At 43.6% G+C, this 18,418-nt stretch overlaps 1 protein-coding gene across 8 annotated transcripts in view; it reads left to right on the top strand.

Annotated features, from left to right (window-relative positions):
* USP54 (ubiquitin specific peptidase 54) overlaps positions 1-18,418 on the top strand; it is a 136,461-nt gene that overhangs the window by 14,588 nt on the left and 103,455 nt on the right. The window contains exon 1 of one of the 8 annotated variants that reach the window (XM_058436366.1): positions 4,731-7,017. The exons of 5 other annotated variants lie outside the window; for them this stretch is intronic. The gene's annotated coding sequence lies outside the window, so the exon portion shown is untranslated. Of the gene's footprint in view, positions 1-4,730; positions 7,018-9,431; positions 11,889-18,418 lie in introns of those variants that run through there. 2 more of the 8 variants (XM_058436364.1, XM_032754822.2) reach the window with 2 other exon arrangements.

Below are 18,418 nucleotides of genomic sequence, written 5' to 3'. Positions count from 1 at the left end.
CTGGGTTCAAGGATTTTCCTGCATCAGCTTCCTGAGTAAGTGGGGTACAGGCATGCACCACCACACTCAGTTTATTTTTGCATTTTTAGGAGAGACTGGGTTTTGCCATGTTGGCCAGGCTAGTCTCGATCTCCTGATCTCAGGTGATGTGCCAGGCTTGGCCTCCCTAAGTGCTGGGATTATAGCCATGAGCCATCTCACCCGGCCATCAAATATATTCTTTATCATATAGCTGGCAATGTTTTTTCTAGTTTACTGTTTACTTTTAGGGGAAATCTCTTGACCATCAGTGGGTAAAACACTAGAATAGGCTGTTATAATGCTTGTAATATCTTGACATGAGAATTCTAGGATGGTTAGAATTTGTAAAATCAAGTCTGAGTCTTGCTCTGTCGCCCAGGCTGGAGTGCAGTGGCGCAATCTCGGCTCACTGCAAGCTCCGCCTCCCAGGTTCACGCCATTCTCCTGCCTCAGCCTCTCCGAGTAGCTGGGACTACAGGTGCCCGCCACCACGCCCGGCTAATTTTTTCTATTTTTAGTAGAGTCAGGGTTTCACCGTGGTCTCGATCTCCTGACCTCGTGATCCGCCTGCCTCAGCCTCCCAAAGTGCTGGGATTACAAGTGTGAGCCACTGCGCCCGGCCTGGGCGACAGAGCAAGACTCCGTCTCAAAAAAAAAAAAAAAAATCAAATCTGTTGAATAAATTTATGAATTAAAACAAGGGGGAAAAAGCCTACTTTTGGGTACAAATGTGATTTGACTATACAATTCTGGTATTCATTTAATGTTTTTTACAGTTATGTGCCATCTGAGTTAGAGGGGTTGCATTTAAAATTGGGGAGAAGCTAGCTCAATAAAATTTATCAGATTAAAAATCCTTAATAGTATACGTAAATAATAACTATCTGATATTTAATTATACATATAGGATAAATTGGGTTTTCTGTCTATCTATTTTATTTTTGAGACAGGGTCTAACTCTTTCCCAGGTGGGAGTGCAGTGGCGGGATCTCAACTCATTGCAGCTTCAACCTCCCTGGGCTCAAGTGATCCTCCTGCCTCAGCCTCCTGAGTAGCTGGGACTATAGGGGCATACCACCGTGCCTGGCTAGTTTTTTTGTATTTTTCCTAGAGATGAGTTGTCACTGTGTTGTGCAGCCTGGTCTGGAACTCATGAGGTCAAGTGCTCTGCCTGCCTCGTCTCCCAAATTGCTGGGATTTACAGGTGTGAGCCACTGCACCTGGCCTATTTTATTTTATTTTATTTTATTATTATTATTTTTTGAGAGTCTCGCTGTTGCCCAGGCTGGAGTGCAGTGGCGCAATCTCGGCTCACTGCAGGCTCCACCCCCCCGGGGTTCACGCCATTCTCCTGCCTCAGCCTCCCGAGTAGCTGGGACTACAGGTGCCCGCCATCTCGCCTGGCTAATTTTTTGTATTTTTAGTAGAGATGGGGTTTCACTGTGTTAGCCAGGATGGTCTCGATCTCCTGACCTTGTGATCCGCCCGCCTCGGCCTCCCAAAGTGCTGGGATTACAGGCGTGAGCCACCGCGCCCAGCCTATTTTATTTTTATTACTATTTTTTTGAGATGGAGTCTCGCTTTGTTGCCCAGACGGAGTGCAGCGGCGCGATCTCTACTCACTGCAACCTCTGCCCCCCAGGTTCAAGTGATTCTCCTGCCTCAGCCTCCTGAGTAGCTGGGATTATAGGTGCCTGCCACCATGCCCAGCTAATTTTTTTTTTTTTTTTTTTTAGTAGGGACGGGGTTTCACCACGTTGACCAGGCTGGTCTCGAACTCCTGACCTCAAGTGATGCACCTGCCTCGGCCTCCCAAAGTGCTGGGATTACAGGTGTGAGCTACTGCGCCCAGCCTATTTTTTATTTATTTATTTTTTCTAGATCTGGGTTCTTACTATGTTGCCCAGGCTGGCCGGGAACTCCTGCACTCAAGCCATCCTCCCACCTTAGCCTTCCAAGTAGCTGAGCTTATAGATAGGAGCTACCATACCTTGTACTTCACTAAGGTTTTAAATTTAGTTTATTAATATTAAAAAAATATGGACACATTTTTAATATTTAATGAGAAGTAGTAGAAAAATGGAATTCACTTTAAGGCTCACTTTTCTGTCTTTGTCTTCCAGAGAGTATATTTGTAGAAAAGCTTATCCAAATTTTACTTATTTTAGTTTCAGGGATAATTTCATATAATAAATTTGTGAGTTATTTTATTTTTATGGCTTATATCAGGCACATACATGAATATTTGCATATTCAGGAGGTATGATGGTAGAATGTACAAAAATATTTTTTTAAAAAACTCAATTACTCTTCTAGAATTTTTCTTATTTCAGTTTCTCTGTATAAACATTCTCTATAGATAAGTGACTTTTAAGGAAAAGCTGTTATATTCATTACGTAGCTTGTTGCAAATAGGAAATCTAGCCCTATTATTGTTGGTGTGAAATTAACAAGCTTTTCTGAAACCCGTATTTTAGTGTTTTGGCACTGTGTGGTAGCATTACCTTTCCGTGCCATGTTGAAAGCAAGAAACATGTTCTGCAAATCACATTTTTTTCAAATAGCATTTGAGTTTTTAAATGAAAACAGAAGCTGAGGTAAGGCTATATTGTATTCTTGCAAAATACATTTTTGTTTTATTGTGACCTGTGTGTAGGTTCATTTTTTCTAGGATGTTTGAAAAGTTTCTTTCTTTTTTTTTCTTTTTCCTGAGACAGAACTGTCTCAGAAAAGTGATAGATGTCAGTTCTTGCTAAGTGATCCAGGCTGCAGTGCAGTGGTGCAAACTCGGCTCACTGCAACCTCTGCCTCCTGGGTTCAAGCGATTCTCCCACTTCAGCCTCCCAGATAGCTGGGACTACAGGTGTGTGCCACCATGTCCGGCTAATTTTTGTAATTTTAGTAGAGTTGGGGTTTCCCCATGTTGGCCAGGCTGGTCTCAAACTCCTGACCTCGAGTGATCTGCCCACCTTGGCCTCCCAAAGTACTGGGATTACAGTACAGATGTGAGCCACTGTGCCTGGCCAAAAGTTTCTGATATAAAGCTGGCAGGAAGTCAGTGACAATTATTACGTCTTGGAAAAAAAATTTTTAAGTTTCTCCTGAGAAGAAATTTCTGAAGAAACATCTTGTAGATAATGTAGTTTCACAGTAAAGTTTTTTTATTTTTATTTTTTTAATTTGAGGCAGAGCCTTGTTCTGTCACCCAGGCTGGAGTGCAGTGGTGTGATCTCAGCTCACTGCAGCCTCTGCCTCCCGGGTTCAAGTGATTCTCATGCCTCAGCCTCCCAAGTAGCTGGAATTACAGGTGTGTGCCACCACACTTGGCTAATTTTTTTTTTTTGGAGACAGAGTCTTGCTCTATCACCAAGGCTGGAGTGCAGTGGCGTGATTTTGGCTCACTACAACCTCTGCCTCCCAGGTTTAAACAATTCTCCTGCCTCAGCCTCCTGAGTAGCTGGGATTACAGGCGCACACCACCACACCCAGCTAATTTTTTTTTTGTGTGTGTGTGTGTGTGTGTGACGGAGTCTCGCTCTGTAGCCAGGCTGGAGTGCAGTGGCACGATCTTGGCTCACTACAACCTCTGCTTCCCAGGCTCAAGCACTTCTCCTTCCTTAGCCTCCCAAGTAGCTGGGATTATAGGTGCCTGCCACCACTCCCAGCTAATTTTTGTATTTTTAGTAGAGATGGGGTTTCACCATGTTGGCAAGGATGGTCTCGATCTCCTGACCTATGATCCGCCCACCTCTGCCTCCCAAAGTGCTGGGATTACAGGCAGGAGCCACCATGCCCGGCAATTTTTGTATTTTAAGTAAAGACAGGGTTTCACCATGTTGGCCAGGTTAGTCTCGAACTCCTGACCTCAAGTGATTCGCCCACCTCAGCCTCCCAAAGTGCTGGGATTACAGGCGTGAGCCACAGCACCCAGCCTCATGGTAAAGTTTATAAAGAAAAATGCATTCTCTGTGGAAACAAAACTTATTTGTGTGCCATTGTTTCACTTCTGACCCGGGCTGAGCTTTTATTTCTCTGTGCAGATCCATTTCCTTTGATGGTACATCCTGTCTTGGATGTCGACCCCAGTCAGAGCTGTATAGTGCCAAAACAAGATAAGTTCTTTGGTTCTTTTTTGCCATTTCTTTCAACTCCTTGTTTATCTTTACTCATGGTCATTGAAGATCAGAAGGGTATTTATGAACAAATGGGAATTCTATGTGTTCCTTCAGTGTTAGGGGAACACCAGGGAGAGGCAGTATCATTTTAGTATTGGGTTTTCACCTTTCCTGATGCCCACTAGGTCTAAGGAAACATCAAGCTTATCTTACAGACTTGATATAAGAAACTTTGTAATTACCAAATTAAGCTTTAGACACTTCAGTGTTTTATTTACTGCTATCTATAATACATATTCCTAGGGCCTATGCCTTTCCATATAAATTTTACTTATTTTTTGAGACAGTCTCACTCTGTGCCCCTGGCTGGAGTGCAGTGCCATGATCTTGGGATCTTGGCTCACTGCAACCTCCACCTCCTAGGTTCAAGTGATCCTTGCACCTCAGCCTCCTGTGTAGCTGGGACTACAGACATGCGCTAGCATGCCCTGCTAATTTTTTATATTTTTAGTAGAGACTGGGTTTCATCATGTTGGCTAGGCTGGTCTCAAACTCCTGGGCTCAAATGATCCGCCCGCCTCAGCCTTCCAAAGTATTGGGATTACAGGCATGAGCCACCAAGCATGGCCAAATTACTAAATATTTTTGAACCTCACTTCCCTTATCTGTGAGATTAGGATAATAATAACCTACCTGAGCAAATTAAATGAAGTGATAGATGTCAGTTCTTAGCACAGTAGCCATAATGTTATAGGGACTCTAAATTTCAGTTTTCTTTTTCCCTTCCTTGAGCTGTTTTAAGTTGTAAAAGATAGTGATCGTAAAATTACTTTGTAAGTGTATACAGTTATTTCAAATATTGTTCATGTTTGTGTTAAAAACAGTCAAACTTATTTTGGTTATGTTGGTACAAGAGGGAAACGTATGGAATGAGACAATGGAGAGTCTGAATAACTGTTTTTTTTTTTTGAGATGGAATCTCGCTCTGTTGCCCAGGCTGGAGTGTGGTGGCATGAACTCAGCTCACTCAACCTCCGCCTCCCGGGTTCAAGCGATTCTTCTGCCTCAGCCCCCGGAGTAGCTGGGACCACAGGCATGCGCCACCACACCCGGCTAATTTTTGTATTTTTGGTAGGGACAGGGTTTCACCATATTGCCCAGGCTGGTCTCGAACTCCTGACTTCGTGATCCACCCGCCTTGGCCTCCCAAAGCGCTGGGATTATAGGCGTGAGCCACCACGCCCGGCCAAGTCTGAATAACTTGTTGAGCAATACCATGTGGCAGGAGCTAGGCTTAACACTTCACACACTGCAACTCATTTAATCCTTACCAGTCAATTAAGCACATTTCTTCCTCTGAAGGATTACTTCTTAGTTTTCTTTTTTTTTTTGAGATGGAGTCTTGCTCTGTCTCCCAGGCTGGGGTGTAGTGGCGTGATCTTGGCTCACTGCAACCTCCGCTTCCCGGTTTCAAGCAATTCTTGTGCCTCAGCCTCTCAAGCAGCTGGAATTACAGCGCATGTCACCATCCCTGGGAAATTTTTTGCATTTTTAGTAGATACAGGGTTTTACCATGTTGGTCAGGGTGATCTTGAACTCCTGGGCTCAGGCTCTCCATCCTCCTCAGGCTCCCAAAATGCTGGGATTACAGGTGTGAGCCACCGCACCCAGCCTACTTCTTAGTTTTTAAAATTAAAGTTTTCTTATTTCCACCCTTTTGAATAATAAGCCTCAGGAATGGGGCTGTTAATAACTTAATGCAGACTTCAAACTTTGCACAGAATATGACAATTAATGACTATTTTATTTCTAAGCTACCATCCTTAGTATTTGGAGACTATGTTCTTTAGGCTAAGTCTTCTCTCTGTTTATTTTTCTTTCTTTCTTTCTTTTTTTTTAAGCAAACTCTAGTAATGATATTTACTTTTTGTGGAAACCAGGTCTCACTGTCCCCCAAGATGGAGTGCAATGGCAGGATTATGGCTCACTGCAGCCTCTGCCTCCTGGACTCAAGTGATCCTCCTGAGTAGTTGGGACTACAGGTGCATGCCACCACACCTGGCTAATTTTTGTATTTTTTGTAGAGATGGGGTTTCACCATGTTGCCCAGGCTGGTCTCAAACTCCTGGGCTCAAGCTATCCTCCTGCCTTGGCCTCCCAAAGTGCTGGGATTACAGGCATGAGCCACTGTGCCTGGTCGATATTTACTTTCTAATTCCTGCCTCTAGAAATATATTAGCTGCGCTGAATATATTAGGTTTTTCAGTTGTATGAAACTGTTCAGTTAGGCAGTTAGGAGTAATGAATTTGATGCCTATTGGTCCATTTCTTCTTCTTTTTTTTTTTTTTTTTTTAGATATCGTCTCGCTCTCTCACCCAGGCTGGAGTGCAGTGGCACAATCTCGGCTCACTGCAACCTCTGCCTCCCCGGTTCACGCCATTCTCGTGCCTCAGCCTCCCGAGTAGCTGGGACTACAGGTGCCCACCACCACGCCCGGCTAATTTTTTTGTATTTTTAGTAGAGTAAAAATACTCTACTAACACGGGGTTTCACCGTGTTAGCCAGAATGGTCTCGATCTCCTGACCTCGTGATCCGCTCGCCTTGGCCTCCCAAAGTGCTGGAATTACAGGTGTGTGCCACTGCGCCCGGCGCCTATTAGTCCTTTTCAACAAATATCACCAGTAAGGCTTGAATTGTTTTTTGAAATGAGAAAAGCAGCAGATTTTTTATTTGAATTTGAATTTAGAGTGTTTCTCTCTCAACACCTTATACTGATCAGGCTAAGAGATGGGCTCTTCTGTGTTGCCCAGGCTGTACTCGAACTCCTAGGCTCAAGTAATTCCTTCCCACCTCAGCCTCCTGATTGGCTGGGACTACAGGTGAGCAGCATCACACCCCACTTTGTGTTTTGATTAGTTCTCTTTATTTTTTAAAAAATTTTGGTAAAATACACATAATATTTATCATCTTAACCATTTTAAGTGTATAGTTCAGTAGTGTTGCATACATTCACATTGTTGTGCAGCCAATCTTCAGCATTCTCTCATCTTTTTTTTTTTTTTTTTTTTTTTTGAGACAGCCTCACTCTGTCGCCCAGGCTGGAGTGCAGTGGGGTGATCTCGGCTCACTGCAACCTCTGCCTCCTGGGTTCAAGTGATTCTCCTACTTCACCCTCCCGAGTGGCTGGGATTACAGGACTGTACCACCACACCTGGCTAATTTTTGTATTTTTAGTAAAGACAGGGTTTCACCATGTTGGCCAGGCTGGTCTTGAACTCCTGACATCGGGTGATCCCCTGGCCTTGGCCTCCAAAAGTGCTGGGATTACAGGTGTGTGCTACCACACCTGCCCACCCTGTTTCATCTCGTAAAACTGAGACTCCAAATCCATTAAACACCCTCCCAATTCTCCTTCCCCAAAGTGCCTAGCCACCACCATCCAACTTTCTGTTTCAATGAATTTGACTATTCTTCATGCCTCATATAATGGAGTCATTGGTATTTGTCCTGTTGTGACTAGCTTATTTCACTTAGTATAATGTCCTCAAGTTCATCTGTGTTGTATCGTGTCAGATTTTCCTTCCTTTTTAAGGCTGAATCAGTTCTATGTATGTACCACATTTTGCTTACCTGTTCTCTTAGGTGGCTCCTACCTGTTGTCTCTTGTGAATAATGCTGCTATGAACATGGGTATACAATTATCTCTTTATTTATTCTTTGAGACAGAGTCTTGCTCTGTTGCCCAGGCTGGAATGCAGTGGCACAATCATGGCTCACTGCAGTCTCGATATTCTGGGCTCAAGTGATCCTTTCACCTCAGCTTCCCAAGTAGCTGGGACTACAGGCACACGCCACCACATCCAACTAATTAAAAAAAAAAATTGGCTGGGCACGGTGGCTCACACCTGTAATCCCAGCACTTCGGGAGGCCAAGGTGGGCAAATCATGAGGTCAGGAGATGGAGACCATCCTGCCTAACATGGTGAAACCCTGTCTCTACTAAAAATACAAAAAATTAGCCAGGCATGGTGGCGGGCGCCTGTAGTCCCAGTGAGAGGTGAAGCCAGCTGGACCTCCTGGGTCGAGTGGGGACTTGGAGACCTTTTCTGTCTAGCTAGAGGATTGTAAACACAGCAATCAGTGCTCTGTGTCTAGCTACAGCATTGTAAATGCACCAATCAGCACTCTGTAAAAATGCACCAATTAGCGCTCCGTGTCTAGCTAAAGGATTGTAAATGCATCATTCAGCACTCTGTAAAAATGGACCAATCAGTACTCTGTAAAATGGACCAATCAGCAGAACGTGGGCGGGGACAAATAAGGGAATAAAAGCTGGCCACCCCAGGTAGCAGCGGCAACCCGCTTGGGTCACCTTCCACACTGTGGAAGTTTTGTTCTTTTGCTCTTCACAATAAATCTTGCTGCTGCTCACTCTTTGGGTCTGTGCCATCTTTAAGAGCTGTAACACTCATCGTGAAGATCTGCAGCTTCATTCTTGAAGTCGGCGAGACCAAGAACCCACTGGAAGGAACCAACTCTGGACACACCAGCTGCTTGGGGGGCTGAAGCAGGAGAATGGCATGAATCAGGGAGGCGGAGCTTGCAGTGAGCCAAGATTGCATCACTGCACTCCAGCCTTGGCAACAGTGTGAGACTCTGTCTCAAAAAAAAAAAAAAAAAATTTGTGGAGATGGAGTCTCACTATGTTGCCCAGCCTTGTCTCAAACTCATGAGATCAAGCAATCCTCCTGCCTCAGCCTCCCAAAATACTGGGATTACATGTGTGAGCCAATGTGCCTGGCAAGTTATCTCTTTGAGAGCATACTTTCAGTTCTTTTGGATATGTAACTAAAAGTAGAATTGCTGGATGATATTTTATTTTAATTTTGAAGAACTATCATACTATATTTTATACTGGCTATACCATTTCACATTCTTACCAATGTGCACAAGGATACCAATTTCTCCATGTTCTTGCCAACGCTATTTTTTTTGTTGTTTTTTGTGTGGTTTTGTTTTGTTTTTTTTGAGATGGAGTCTCGCTCTGTCACCCAGGCTGGAGTTAGTGGTGTGATCTCGGCTCACTGCAACCTCCGCCTCCTGGGTTCAAGCGATTCTCCTGCCTCAGCCTCCTGAGTAGCTGGGACTACAGGTGCATACCACCACACATGGCTAATTTTTGTATTTTTAGTACAGACGGGGTTTCACCACATTGGCCAGGCTGGTCTCGATCTCCTGACCTCATGATCTGCCCCCCCCCCCCCCCCCCCACCGTCCTTCCAAAGTGCTGGGATTACAGGCGTGAGCCACTGTGCCTGGCCACCTTTTTTTTTTTTTTAATAGTAGCCATCCTAATAAGTGTGAGGTGATATCTCACTGTGGTTTTGATTTATTTTCCCTAATGATTAGTGATCTTGAGTCTCTTTTCCTGTGTTCATTGGCCATTGGTGTATCTTCTTTGGAGAAATGTCTGTTCAAGTTCTTTGTTTATTTTTTAATTGTATTTTGTTGTTGTTGAGTTGTAGGAGTTTTTTTGTTGTTTTGTTTTTGAGACAGGGTCTCACTCTGTCGCCCAGGCTGGAGTTGAGTGGTGTGATCTCAGCTCACTGCCACCTCTGCCTCCCAGGTTCAAGTGCTTCTCCTGCCTCAGCTTCCCAAGCAGCTGGCATTCCAGGTGTGCGCCACCACGCCTGATTAACTTTTTTTGCATTTTTAGTAGAGACAGGGCTTAACAGAGACAGGTTTAGTAGAGATGGGATTTCGCCATGTTGGCCAAGCTGGTCTCAAACTCCTGGCCTCAAATGATCTACCCGCCTTGGCCACCCAAAGTGCTGGCATTACAGGTGTGAGCCACCACACATGGCAGGAGTTCTTTATATATTGTGGATATTAGCCCCTTATTAGAGTAATGATTTACAAATATTTTCTCCCATCTCATGGGTTGTCCTCTTTTCCTTTTATTCACAGTTGTTTTTTTAAAATTTTATTATATATTTTATAAGACATTTAAAAGAATAATACAGTAAACATCTTTACAACCACCATCCAGCAAATTAAATATTAGTAAATTAGTTTGCTCCTGAGTTTCCCCTTATTGATTACAGGTCCCTCACCAAAGGTAACCACTAATGAATTTGATTTTTCTCTGACTAGTTTATACTCCTTAGCCTGTTAGCGTATTAGAAGCTTGTCATGACTGAAGTAAAAATACTGCAAAGGTCCTGGGGAAGGCTAAGGTGGAATGAGTTCTTTCTTAGATTTTTGTGATGCTGTTGTCCAAAGCCCAGTTCAGCACTGTATCAGAGATACTTGCACATAATAGGTGTATAGAAATGTTTGTTGAATGACTATTTGGGACCCATGTACTTCTGATTGAAGATATTTTGTACCACTATTATACTATTTTCTCTTTTTTTTTTTTTTTTTGAGACAGAGTCTTGCTCTGTCGCCCAGACTGGAGTGCAGTGGTTCGATCTCAGCTCACTGCAACCTCCACCTCCTGAGTTGAAGCAGTTCTGTCTCACTCTCCCAAGTAGCTGGGACTACAGGCGCACACCACCACGCCTGGCTAATTTTTGTATTTTTATTAGAGACAGGTTTTCACCTTGGTCAGGCTGGCCTTGAACTCCTGACCTCAGGTGATCCACCCGCCTTGGCCTCCCAAAGTGCTGGGATTATAGGCGTGAGCCACCGTGCCTGGCCACTATTATATTATTATTATTATTTTTTTGAATCAGTCTTGCTCTGTCGCTCAGGCTGGAGTGCAGTGGCGCATTCTCAGCTTACTGCAAGCTCCGTCTCCCGGGTTCACGCCATTCTCCTGCCTCAGCCTCCCAAGTAGCTGGGACTACAGGTGCCCGCCACCAGGCCCGGCTAATTTTTTTGTAATTTTAGTAGAGACGGGGTTTCACAGTGTTAGCCAGAATGGTCTCAATCTCCTGACCTCATGATCTGCCCACCTCAGCCTCCCAAAGTGCTGGGATTATAGGCGTGAGCCATCGTGCCCGGCTATTACACTATTTTTTCATGAAGTGAAGTTTACATATCTCTGTGTTAGGATTACTGTATACTTTACCAATAAATAGACTGCTATGGCAGAGTAAAGGTTTTCTTAGAGGTAGTAAAACTGAGGGCAAACCTGAGTTGGGAACATTTTAGCTCTAAATACACACAGTACATTTAGCTGCCTTGGCTAATTTAACTTTTAGACAGGGCAAATGGAATAAGGCAGATGTTGAGGTGCTACATTTTTGGTTCAGAAAAGTGGTTGTGAGTTTTGAAAGAAGGCGTGATTCTGGTAAGATCTGACTGTGGGCAAGGGGCTGTTGAAACAAACAGTGCAGTGTTTCCAGGGCAGTGGTGAAGGATTTGACCTCCATTGTAGCTGAAAATGAAGTCCTTCTCTAACAAAGCCATAGTAGCAGCAGCAGCAGCTGTTGCCACTGCCACCTGCATTCAGTGGCTGTGTGAGGTGGCTAGACCAGGAAATGATTTCATGGCACTAGGTATGTATAAGGAAGGACTTACTTTGGCTCTGGCAAAGTGGTTGTACGGGTTGTGGGTGTCACTTTAAACATACAAAGATCTGCTTGCTGGAGGGAGGGGCAGCTTCTTGAGGATCAGGTGTGCATCTGAAAGGGATGAGCTCATCCTTCTAACCAGACCTGCTCTAGACGCTGACTGAATGTTTTCCTAGTTCCAAGTCCTGCAGCTGGGAGAAGCAGGAAATGATTGACGCTTCAGGCACTTGGTGAGTAGCAAAAAGAAAAAAAAAGAAAAAAGGCATTTTTGGGGAAGCTTTTGAAATGTATGTGTGAGTATCAGGTTGAAGGTGACATACACACACATTCAATCTTTCTCTAAGTTGAGGATTGCAGTAAAGTGTATGGTGGTGTTGAGGAAAGCAAAGCTTTGGTGGTTCTAACTTTATTCTACTGCTTCATTTTGAGGTGACTTTTCATGACTTAACAATTTTGTTTCCTACACTGTCTTGACTGGTTTCATTTCTCTAGGAAATAAGAATCCCAGGAGCTCCTCTTTTATTTTCAAGGATCTTCATGACTTGTTTTGGAGCTTTTATTGATGGAACTTATCCCACATTAGAAGACTTCTGTGTTGGATTTCAGAGCTCCTATACATGATCCTGTTTTGTTTTAATTTACTCAAACTTTCCTATTCACTTTAAGTAAGGTTCTTAAACATGAAATTGGTTTAGAAAACAAGTATCAATTATTATTTATTTATTTGTAACCTTTATTTTAGGTTCAAGGGTACATGTGCAGGTTTGCTGTATAGGTAAACTGCATGTTACAGGGGTTTGATGTACAAATTATTTCATCATCCAGGTAATAAGCATAGTACCTGATAGGTAGTTTTTTGAGATGGAGTTTTGCTCTTGTCACCCAGGCTGGAGTGCAGTGGCGCAATCCCGGCTCACTGCAACCTCCATTCCCCGGGTTCAAGCGATTCTTCTGCCTCAGCCTCCTGTGTAGCTGGGATTACAGGCGACCGCCACCACACCCAGCTAATTTTTGTATTTTTGGTAGAGATGGGGTTTCACCATGTTGGCCAGGCTGGTCTCGAACGCCTAACCTCAGGTGATCCGCCTGCCTCAGCCTCCCAAAGTGCTGGCATTATAGGCGCGAGTCCCTGCGCCTGGCCCCTGATAGGTAGTTTTTTGATTCTCACCCTCCTTCCACCTTCTATCCTCAAGTAGGCCCCAATTGTTTATTATTTTGAATGGAACTTTTTATCTTGAGATAATTCTATATTTATACAGAATTAAAATAAATAATAATATTGACCTGATGTACCATTTACCTCATTTCCTCCAATGGCAATATCTTCCAAAATTATAGTACAATTTTACAACTGGGGTATTGATGTTGATACAGTCAAGGTACCAAATATTTTCATCACCACAGGATCTACCATGTCCTTTTATAGCTACCCCCACTTCCCTTCCACCCCTACACCTTTCTTAACTCCTGTCAACTGCTAATCAAAAAATCAATTTTTAGCAGAGAAAATTTTATGTGCAATCCTGAGAAGTTCTGTATTAAAGATCCACATGGCCTTATGAAAAGAGCCCTTGGGCCGGGTGCGGTTGCTCACAAGTGTAATCCCAGCACTTGGGGGGCCGAAGTGGGCGGATCACCTGAAGTCGGGAGTTCGAGGCAGCCTGACAAACATGGAGAAACCCCGTCTCTACTAAAAATACAAAATTAGCTGAGCGTGGTGGTGCATGCCTGTAATCCCAGCAACTCGGGAGGTTGAGACAGGAGAACTGCTTGAACCCAGGAGGCAGAGGTTGCAGTGAGCCAAGATCATGCCATTGCACTCCAGCCTGGGCAAAAACTCTATCTCAAAAAAAAAAAAAAAAAAAAAAAAAGCCCAAAACTGCAATTGATTTTGGTTCATTGTAGCTCTTTACCTTGGACAAATAATTTTAATTTCTCTGTGCTTCGGTTTCCTTATCTATAAAATGGGATAGTGGTATATTAACCTATTTTGCAGGATTTTTGAGAAATTTTAAAACTTTTTCAAAAAATAAATATTATATAGATTATTATTAGCAGCAGGGATAATTGTTTTCAAACTAGAAAGTATATAGCAAGTTAAAAACTGGAAACTGTAGCCCAAGATGGTGAGAGTGAACATTTTTAAATGAATTTAAGTCTTAAGGCTGAAATGAATTACATTTCGGGGTGCTGAATTAACTGGCTGATGATCTCAGAGCCACTGTCTTTGAGAAATCGTAAAGACTAAAGAGAGACAAATGTCTTTATATGGAAAAAGAGGAAAGGAAAGTAGTTGGGAAACCATAGACGTGTAAAATTGTTAAATCTTGGGAAAATTCAATTATAAAGGACTAAACATGATATGGAGTATTAAGGAGAAAAAAGAGTATGGGTTGATTGATCATAACAAATTATTTCTATTTCTATTTTTGAATTTCATTACTTCTATTTAGGATTAAGAGGTTTGTGGATCAAGGGATTGTTCTACATATAGTGAGTCAAAATTCCATCAGTTTCACAGTCTTTCATGTGGCTGATAATGTAGTGATACAAATTTCATTGATTGGTTAAGTGAATGTGTCAGACATCGAATAACTGTATCCACTGATCATCTTGATTTTACCAGAAAGATCCTGGTAGATTATTCTTATTTTTTCCATGGGCAGTCAGTCTGCATGGGTTATTTATTTATTTATTTTTTTTGAGACGGAGTCTTGCTCTGTTGCCCAGGCTGGAGTGCAGTGGCGTAATCTTGGCTCACTGCAACCTCCACCTCCTGGGTTCCAACGATTCTCCTGCCTCAGTCTCCCAAGTAGCTGGGACTACAGGCATGCGCCACCAAACCCAGCTAATTTGTTTGTTTGTTTGAGACGGAGTCTCTCTCTGTCGCCAGGCTGGAGTGCAGTGGTGCTCTGTTGGCTCACTGCAACCTCCGTCTCCTGGGTTCAAGCGATTCTCCTGCCTCAGCCTCCCGAGTAGCTGGGACTACGGACGCACGCCGCCATGCCCAGCTAATTTTTTTTTTTTTTTTTTTTTTTTAGTAGAGATGCGGTTTCACCATGTTGACTAGGCTGGTCTCGATCTCCTGACCTCGTGATCCACCCGCCTCAGCCTCCCAAAGTGGTGGGATTACAGGTGTGAGCCACTGTGCCTGGCCAATTTTTGTATTTTTAGTAGAGATCGGGTTTCACCATATTGGCCAGGCTGGTCTTGAACTCCTGAGCTTGTTGTGATCGGCCTTCTCGGCCTCCCAAAGTGCTGGGAGTACAGGCGTGAGCCACTTTGCCCGGCCAAAAGTTTTAATTTTGATGAAGTCCAATTTATATGTTTTTTTCTTTTGTCACTTGTGTGATGTCTTTGCCTAACCCAGGGTCATGAAGATTTACGTCTGTTTTCTTCTAAAAGTTTTATAGTTTGAGCTCATTCATTTAAGTTTTTGATCCATTTTGAATTAATTTTTGCATATGGTGTGAGATAGGAGTCCAACTTTTTCTCTTGCATATGGATATTCAATTATTCCAGCACTATTTATTAAAAGACTACAGTAGTTTCCCCTTATCCATGAAGGATATGTTGCAAGACCTCCAGTGGATGCCTGGAACCATGAATAGTACTGAACCTGACAGCTGTTAATTGGAACATAGTTCTGTTCATTTCTTCCACCCCCAAATTTAATGCCTTTTCCAACCCTTTTTTTTTTTTTTTTTTTTTTTTTTTGAGATCGAGTCTTGCTCTGTTACCCAGGCTGGAATGCAGTGGCGTGATCTTGGCTCACTGCAACATCTGCCTCCGGGGGTTGAAGTGATCCTCCTGCCTCAGCCTCCTGAGTAGCTGAGATTATGGGTGCCCACCACCATGCCCAGCTAATTTTATATATTTAGTAGAGACAGCGTTTCACCAAGTTGGCCAGGCTGCTCTTGAACTCCTAACCTCAGGTGATCTGCCCGCCTTGGCCTCCCAAAGTATTGGGATTACAGGAGTGAGCTGTCACACCTGGCCGCCTTTTCCATCTTAACTAAGCACTTATGTAACCACTGAATGGGTTCATTCTGCCCGTTGCCCCCATACAGCTGATTTATCAAGACAGGAGAATACCAATGGAGAAAGAGTTTAAATCACATAGAGCTGGCTGCACAGGAGACCAGAGTTTCATTATTACTCAAATCAGTCTCCCAGAATATTCCAGGATTGGCTTTTTTTTTTTTTTTTTTTTTTTTTGAGACGGAGTCTTGCTGTTTCTCCCAGGCCAGAGTGCAGTGGCGCGATCTCGGCTCACTGCAAGCTCCGCCTCCCGGGTTCACGCCATTCTCCTGCCTCAGCCTCCCGAGTAGCTGGGACTACAGGCGCCTGCCACCGCGCCCGGCTAATTTTTTGTATTTTTAGTAGAGACAGGGTTTCACCGTGTTAGCCAGGATGGTCTCGATCTCCTGACCTCATGATCCGCCCGCCTTGGCCTCCCAAAGTGCTGGGATTACAGGCGTGAGCCACTGCGCCCGGCCAGGATTGGGGTTTTTAAGGCTACTTTGGTGGGTAGAGGGCCAGAGAGTGGGGAGTGTCGATTGCTTAGGTCAGCAATGAAATCGCAGGGAGTCAAAGCTGTCCTTTTACACTGAGTCAGTTCCTGGGTAGGACCACAAGACCAGATGAGACAGTTTATTGATCTGGATGGTGCCAGGTGATCCACTGAGTTCAGGGTTTGAAAAAATATCTTGAGCACCAATCTTAGGTTTTACATTTGTGATGTTATCCCTAGGAGCAGTTAGGGAGGTGTAGAACCTTGGGGCCTTTAGCTGCATGATTCCTGAAGCATAATTTCTAATCTTATAGCAATTTGTTAGTCCTGCAAAGGCAGTTTAGTCCCCAGGCAAGAAGAGGGTTTGTTTTGGGAAAGGGCTGTGTTTTTGTCTTTGTTTCAAAGTTAAACTATAAACTAAGTTCCTCCCAAAATTAGTTCGCTTATGTCCAGGAATGAACAAGGACAGCTTGGCAGTTAGAAGCAACAGGGAGTCAAGTAGGTCAGATCTCTTTCACTGTAATAATTTTCTCAGTTATAATTTTTGCAAAGGTGGTTTCACTTACCATGAACTATGGCCATGACTTTTTGCAGTTTGAGGTGTGACAGTAAAACTAGCATGAATTTCCTTTTCTTCTTCACAATTTCATGCATAGATTTGTTCTTATGGTAGACCTTAGCAGCTTTAGTATATGATTTTTTTTCTTTCCTTATTAAGTCGATAACTTTCACTTTTTCACTTAAAGGAAGCACCTTATGGCTTCTGTATGGCCTGTTAAATTGCCAGTATCACTACTCTTGCATTTGGGAATATTATTAAGTAAAATAAAGTTACTTGAACATAAGCACTGAGAGACCCTTTATTCTTTTTTTTTTTTTTTTTTTTGAGACAGGATCTCACTCTGTCCAACTCAGACTGGAGTGCAATGGCCTGATCTCAGCTCACTGCAACCTCCACCTCCCAGGCTCAAGTGATTCTCCTGCCTCTCAGCCTCCTGAGTAGCTGGGATTACAGGCGCATACCACTACTGCCTGGCTAATTTTTTTTTTTTTTTTTTTTTTTTTGAGGCAAGAGTCTCACTCTGTCGCCCAGGCTGGAGTGCAGTGGCGCAATCTTGGCTCACTGCAGGCTCCGCCTCTTGGGTTCACGCCATTCTCCTGCCTCAGCCTCCTGAGTGGCTGGGACTACAGGCGCCCGCCACTACGCCTGGCTAATTTTCTTGTGTTTTTAGTAGAGACGGGGTTTCACTGTGTTAGCCAGGATGGTCTTGATCTCCTGACCTTGTGATCTGCCAGCCTCGGCCTCCCAAAGTGCTGGGATTACAGGCGTGAGCCACTGTGCCCGGCCTAATTTTTGTATTTTTAGTAGAGATGGGGTTTCACCATGTTGGTCAGGCTGGTCTTGAACTCCTGACCTCAAATGATCCACCCACCTTGGCCTCCCAAAGTGATGGGATTACAGGCATGAGCCACCACACCTGGCCTCTTTTTTCTTTTTCTTTTTTTTTTTTTTTTGAGATGGAGTCTTGGCTCTGTTGCCCAGGCTGGAGTGCAGTGGTGCCATCTCAGCTCACTGCAACCTCCGTCCCCTGGGTTCAAGCGATTCTTCTGCCTCAACCTCCTGAGTAGCTGGGATTACAGGCGCACGCCACCATGCCCAGCTAATTGTTGTATTTTTAGTCAAGACGGGTTTTTCACCATGTTGGCCAGGCTGGTCTCAAAATCCTAACCTCAAGAGATCTACCTGCCTTGGCCTCCCAAAGTGCTGGGATTACAGGCGTGAGCCACCGTGCCCAGCTGATTACTTTCTGTAAGACTAGCATTTAGGTAATTCTGTGGTGTGTTTGAGAGGGATTTTCATACTCTTCTTGCTTTCTAGGAGCTTTAAGTCCAGTTGAAGACTTTTAAAAACCCTTGTTCTATAGACAGGGTGGTTAATGTTCATAATGACATAATGCTATTTGATATAATTTTTAGAATTATGCAAGATATAGTGAAATAAATGAATTTAAACGATAATGATACTATAACATTAGAAGCCCAAATGTGTGGCCCCTATCTCCCTTTCTTCTTTCTTTAGAGTCCATTTGTGTGAGAAATACAGAGATTTCTTGGATAATTTTGCTGCTCAGGTCTGTGATTAACAGCCAAAGTTTCTCCAAAATGTATTCTTTGGATCAGTTTTTTTCTCTTCCCTCTACCCTTCCTGCAATATTCCTCTTCTCAGTAATGTGTACTTGAGTGAAA

This window comes from Hylobates moloch, unplaced genomic scaffold, assembly GCF_009828535.3.
Source record: "Hylobates moloch isolate HMO894 unplaced genomic scaffold, HMol_V3 SCAFFOLD_3, whole genome shotgun sequence".
NCBI lineage: Eukaryota > Metazoa > Chordata > Mammalia > Primates > Hylobatidae > Hylobates > Hylobates moloch.
This window is presented reverse-complemented; position numbering and strand designations above follow the sequence as displayed.